This window comes from Polypterus senegalus, chromosome 17 (genome assembly GCF_016835505.1).
Source record: "Polypterus senegalus isolate Bchr_013 chromosome 17, ASM1683550v1, whole genome shotgun sequence".
NCBI classification, from domain to species: domain Eukaryota; kingdom Metazoa; phylum Chordata; class Cladistia; order Polypteriformes; family Polypteridae; genus Polypterus; species Polypterus senegalus.
In genome coordinates this window covers 21646866-21653926 of record NC_053170.1, presented here as the reverse complement: position 1 = coordinate 21653926, position 7061 = coordinate 21646866, and positions in this window count along the sequence as shown.

The following is a 7061-nucleotide window of genomic DNA, read 5'->3' as shown; positions in this document are numbered from 1 at the left end:
TTCTTGAGAAACTTTAGTTACTTCTGTACTTAAAAGTTCCTTACTTCTTCTTTCTATACTTAAAGGTTCTTAATTTCTTTATCTGTACGCCTTAAGCATACAGTACAACACTTAAATATGTGCTGTTTTACAATTTACTTTACACACTCAAAAAGCCTGTGGGCACGGGTACGAGCATGTGGGTAAGCACAAGCACGGTTTAAAACCATATGCCTCTACACCTTACTCATGGCAAGGCTGCCACTAACTGAAGAGTAATGTTTACTCAAAGCTGTTAGAAATGGCAAGAATATACCAATACAATTCTACTTATGGGGGGTTATGGGAACCTCCCATAGATTATGCATTGTCATCTAGTAAAATATTCATGAATCTTCTAGAACTAGGAAAATTGGGCTTACAATTATCCACTGTGATAATTCATATGCATCTGCTAACTAGAGCAGCCCGACGCTGACTGTATAGAGAAGGAGAAGAAATGACTGCATTACTGATTGGTGAGTCTGGAGGCTGGCATGTTTGTGCTGCAGTGCCACCTACTGGTTGAATTAACTCAGTTCTGTCACATGTACAGAGTACAATGTAATTCTTGCTTACATGTGCGTAGTTCTAGGGTGTTGTACCGTGTTAGCCATTATGAATGCAGTGAGAAGTTAAGCAAATGACCCCTTTTATTGGCTAACTAAAAAGATTACAACATGCCAGCTTTCAAGGCAACTCAGGCCCCTTCTTCAGGCAAAGATGTAATGCTACTTGTTATGGAACAGGCAGGGTTATTACCCTAGCTCAAGTTTATTTGTTATTTATTTAATGTTTTTGTTATTATATACAAATATTATTTCATATTATACGGAGAAGCCATGGATTAAATAAAAAGGCTGCAGTTATCAGCAGGGAGACGTGAATACATGGCGAAGCAAAGAAGGGAATGAAGAGACCGGAGCCTTTTATTAGTATAGATTTTGTCAGTTCTGCTTTGTGTTTATGGATAAGGTGTTCATTAATTTTGTTATATTCTATGTAACTGTTGTGCTTAGTGTTTTTTGCTCTCTGCCCTGCTGCCTCTATGTAGAGCTCAAAGAGGTGGGCCCGCTTTAATTAGACTACAGGGGTACTGGTCTGCTTCTAAACTGAGGAAGCCTCTATGTCTTTGTCATTCCAACAAATGGTGCATCACAAATATTAACATCACTATTACAAAGCCCATATTATATAACAAAGACATATGCATTGCATTTTTCATTCCAACAGATGGCTCATCACAGGCATTTGAAGTTATGAATTTGATTACTATAAATGTTTGTATTGTGCCGTCTTTTGGAATGATAAATGTAATTCATTTTATTACTACATGCATTACAAAACGCATTCCAATAGATGGTGTTAACCCTGAGGTCTTTGTTGGTTACTTAGATTTCAACCCATCTTAGCACAGCTGGTGTTTGACCAAATCTGTAAACTGGCACAGCATTTAGTGCTGCTTTTTCACATCTCTGGAGGCCTGCATTTAATTCAATGGGCAGTTGGCACATTTTCCATGTGACTATGTGGGCTTTCATCAATTGTTCTGGATACCCCACAACGACCTGTGGATTAGGTTGATTGGCATTTGTAAATGGACTCAAGAGTATGCCCTCTGATACAATGTCCAATCCAGAGTTGATTCCTGCCGTACACCTGATGCATTCTGGCTTTTGGGCACCTTGCATACGTAAAGAAGCAAGTTCAGTGAGTGGGTGGATAGGTGGAAGGATTTGTTCAATTAATTCCTTTTCATTTGGATAACACAGCTCCAGAGGCTCATGCTACAGTGCCTGATTATTGAAATATACATGAAACTGAAACAGCAAAGGAATATGTCTCAAGAACTGAATTATAGTAACAGCAAAATATGAATGGAACAAATGACAGAAAGTATGGATAAATAGCACATAATAACACATTCTGGATGTAAAGCCCTAATAAAAATTTATTCTTGCTTCAAATTCATAAAGCTTAAGCTATGCATTCCATAAAGGTAAAGGTGACGTGTTTATCACAGGAGGAACGCTGCTGGGTGGCTTTTAGATTCAGCAGTTGGTAGTGGTGGATTCAAATGTGAGCAAGCCGCCCAGTGTGGAGCAAAGAGCTGCGCCAAAAAAATGCAGAATGGTGATTACATGTGCCAGTCAACCCATTGGGTGGGCTGTTCATGAAAGTTAAAGTGAACGTCCTCGGTGAATGCAGCTATGCAACCAAAGGGAGACTAAACCCCAACCCCTTGAAGTCTAGTAATGCTGTCTGTGTGCGGTATATGAAACGTAAGTGGACACTGAGGGGCAGCCCGGACTACAAGGCCGTCAAAGTCTAATACTGACCACCTGCTATGGACACTGCGGGCTCCAAATGGGATTTGACCTGCATAGGCAGTCAGGCTGATGGAATGCAGTCTCTCTCTGATGTCTCCGTTGTCTCTGTCATCTCGCTCAGGCAGGCTGTTCTTTATACCACAACGCCCATGTGAGGATCTGTCTGGCTAGCGACTCTGGTGTTGGAAAGGAGTTTTGATCATAAAAGTATGGGCAAAACATTTCATCTTGTCAGGGGTACTTATCATCAGGAACTACAACAATTTATTTCTTGTATGCCTCAAAATCACACAAGGTATGTCTCAGCGGGCTTTAACAGACCCTGTTTTTGACAGCCCCCAAGTCTTTACTCCCTAAGAAGACAAGAAAAACTAAAAAAAAAAAAAACCTTGTAGGAAAACAAAAAAAGGAAAAAAATTATTTGCTGTATGTCAAGTCCACTTGAGAAAAAGAGAAATTTTAAGTTGTAGGCTGTTTGGTCATTTTATCTCAAGACTATAATGTGAATTATCCACTTCGATAAAATAAAAAGAAAATTAAATGAGATACCTAGAATTGAAACAAAACAGCATCTGACAGTGTTTCATTTCACAGCAGTGCTCTGTGTCAGACAGTCCAAGAGTTGTTCATATGTATGTAAGTATGTATGTTGTAACAAAGGCGCTATATAGGCGCCGGACCCGACACAGAGGACACAGAGACACGTACAACAAGTACAAGGCCTTTATTTTTCTTCACCCGTGGGCGCTGGCCCTTTTTATAACCCACCCGGAAGTGTTCCAGGTGCTTGACCACCTGGTCCTAATTGCACTTCCGGGTGGGGCTGAAGATTCGTCCAGCCAGGCTGCTGAGTCCATGCAGCTCCCCCTAGCGGCCATCCGAGCCCCCAACCAGGCTGTGGAGGACTCCAACTCCCATGGAGCCCTGCGGGTGGTTGGGGAATCACCGTCAGCCATGGAGGCTGCAACCAAGCGTCCCGGGGGAGGTACTGGAGTGCCCATGGTGGTTCCCCCGGAACATAAGCAGCAGGGGCGTCCCTGCCGGTCATGGGACCCCGGCTGTCCGTCACAATGTATATATACTGTATATATATACAGTATATACACACATATATATATATATATATATTGGTGGAACTAACAGACTGGGGATACACCTTTTATTGGTCTGGTCGGTCTGATGGCTGTCATACTCAGGGAGTAGCTGTTGCTGTAGTGGATTGGCTTCTTCCGATGGTGTCTGATGTCACTCCTTTCAATGAGTGTATTATGGGACTCAGATTATGGCACTCCCTGGGTGCCTTGTCTGTTGTCTCACTGTATGCTCCGACCGTGGTGAGTGATGTCTCAGCGAAGGAGACATTTTATTCGCAACATCGGTCGGTGGTTGATGGGTGCTCACGAGGTGACACTCCTCTGGTCATGGGTCGACTTCAATGCAACAACTGGCACTGACAGGGCTGGCTATGAGTATTGTCTTGGTCCCCATGGGTCTGGTGACCGTGGTGAAAGTGGCTCCATGTTCCTTGACTTTGCAGAAGGTCAGAGGCTGCAAATTCTCGTTCCAGCGCCCTGAGCCACATCGTTGGACTTGGTACTCCAATACTGGCGGTGCGGTGAAGGAGAACGATCACATCCTTGTGGGCAGACACTGGAGGCTCTTGCAAAACTGCAGGGTCTACAGAAGTGCCCAGTTTGTGAATTCTGACCATAGACTTGTTGTTGCTACTCTTTGGATCCAACTTAGGTCCAGTAGGTTACCACCTACTAGGAAAATGAGCCTGGACTTGGCCAGACTCCAAAACCAGGCTGTTTCTAATGAGTTTGCATGCAGTTTGTGTGAGGAACTTTCAGATTTGGGTACGACTACCGATCCTAATGTGATGTGGGAGACCTTCTGTGACAAGACCCTGAAGGTTGCTGAGAGTTGTGTTGGTATTACCGGTGTTCCCAGAAGGAGGTGTTTCATCTCGCAGGGCACCCTGTATATCATCGAGAGGAGTTGCAGCGCATGGCTCAATGGCAACTCTGGTCTGTACCAGGAACTGAGAGGGACAGCTGTGAGGGCAGATAAAGAGGCATTTGTTAGAGAAATCTGTGAGCAAGTGACACACCATCTGTGGTCTAGTGACCCTCGTCCTCCTTACAGAGGAATCAAAGCATTACGCACATCTGAATCTGTTCCTCAGAGAGTTGTAGTCAGGGCAGCTGATGGAACGGTCCTTACGAATGACACTGGAGTTGTGACCCGCTGGGCTGGCTACTTTGAGCAGTTGTTCAAAGCTGATCCTCCGGCTAGGACGTTGGATATCTCTGGGACCATGGTCCTTGAGGCTGATCCTCCAATTAGCAGTGAACCACCCAATCTCACTGAGATTGCACAGGTGGTGAACCAGCTGAGGGGGGGAAAGGCTGCAGGGATCTGTGGTATCCGGGGTGAACTTCTCCAGGCTGGTGGTATGGCTGTCCTACTGGCATTGCAAGCAATCATTGCTTCCATTTGGGAGACTGGCATCATCCCAGCTGACTGGAAAACAGGACTTGTCGTCCTTATCTGGAAAGGGAAGGGTGATCGCCTGGATTACAGCAACTACAGGGGGATAACACTGCTCTCAGTGCCGGGTAAGGTCCTTGCTAGGGGTGTCCTCAATAGGATCTGTGATCACTTGCTCACCTACCAGTGACCGGAACAGTCTGGTTTTACGCCTAAGAAGTCTACCGTCGACCTCATCCTCACACTGAGGGTTCTCATAGAGTGCAAACGCGAATATCCGCAGAGTTTCTTTGCAGCCTTTGTCGATTTTCGCAAAGCGTTTGACTCAGTTGATCGAGCTGCCCTGTGGGACATCCTGAGGGTTCGCAGGATCCCCTCGAGGTTGCTGGATGTCATGGCTGGCCTGTACACTGGTACTGTGAGTACTGTGCAGAGTAGAGGCAGGACCTCAGAGTTTTTCCCCAGTTGATTCTGGGTGTTCGTCAGGGGTGTGTTCTGCTCCTACTCTGTTCAGTGCTTGTATAGATTGGGTGTTGGGCAAGGTCATGGGATCCAGCGGCTGTGGGGCATCTGTTGGTGAAGAAAGATTCATGGATCTTAACTTTGCTGACAATGCTGTGATCTTCGCTGAGTCAATGGGGGCTCTAATCGGGGTGCTTGAGAGACTGAGTGAGGAGTCTGAGTGTCTGGGCTTGCGAGTGTCCTGGCTAAAAACCAAGATCCAGGTCTTTAATGACCTCTTGGGCACAGCCATTAGCAGTGTGTCTGTTTGCAGAGAGAGTGTTGCCCTTGTTGAGAGGTTTACTGTACTTACCTTGGCAGTGACATTCATGTCTCTGGTGACTCTTCCTTTGAAGTCAGTAGACGGATTGGGAGAGCATGGAGAGTCATGAGGTCCCTGGAAAGGGTTGTGTGGCGCTCCCGATATCTGTGCAAAAGGACGTTGGTCCAAGTCTTTAGAGTCCTGGTGCTTCCCGTCTTACTATATGGTTGTGGGACATGGACGCTATTGAGTGACCTGAGATGAAGACTGGACTCCTTTGGTACTGCTTCTCTCCAGAAAATCCTTGGGTATCATTGGTTTGACTTTGTGTTGCTCATGGAGTCCCGAATGAGGCACATTACCTGCATTGTGAGGGAGCGTCATTTACTGCACTACGGCAATGTGGCGCGTTTCCCTGAGGGTGATCCGGTTCGTAAGATCTTCATTGTTGGGGACCCAAGTGGCTGGACCAGGCCAAGGGGTCGTCCACGTAACACCTGGCTGCGGCAGATAGAGGGTCATTTCCTGAGGGCAGGACTGGACCGCGTGTCTGCCTGGAGGGTTGCCAACCGGGATCCCGAGCTGTTTCAACGTGTAGTGGGTGTGGTAACACACTATACCAGTGCATACTCCCCAACTTGACTTGACTTGAGGAACTAGGTTATCAGAGAGCCCTAAACAAGATCACATGCACATGAACACAGTCCCAGGTTCAAATAATGAATAGTTTTACTCTATAATACCTCCAAACAGTTGTATGCACAAGCACAAAACAAGTAATTTCTCTTACACAATATCTCTCCTCTCACCACCGCACTGCCCTCCTCCAGTTGAGTGTTGATCCACGTCCTCCCAGCTCCAACTCACTTGGATAAGTGAGTCCGGTCCCTTTTATTGAGGACACAGGAGTACTTCCAATGCCAGGGCCACTGCCCAATGGAAGCACTTCCGGGTCATATGGAAATCCCATAAATTGTGGAGTGCATCTCCCTGCAGCACCCCCTTGTGGCACCCACAGAACCCAGCAGGGCTGTGCTGCCAGACTACAACTCCCAGCATTCCATTCTGGTTACCGAATGAGAGCCAATATGCAGGGCTGCTGCCATCTAGCACCTGGGGTGAATAAATATCACTCTGTGTCAGTCCTTCCCTGTCCTCTTCTTTTATCCCGGCCAGGGACGATACTAGAGTCATGTTCATCTGGGATGTCCATCCATCGCTTAGGGCAGGTCAGGATGCTTTTCTGTATTCTCGGGGCCTCCTGTTCGGAAAAGGGATCCATCCTGTATGCCTCCTACTCTCTCTCTCTCTCTCTCTATATATATATATATATATACACACAGTATATATATTTTGGGACCGCTGGTACAATATTAAAAGCAAACTGCAATCTGCCTTGTTTATAAGTTCTTGCCCAAATGGACTGCAATGACCTGTCCAGCAGTCCCAAAATGGTG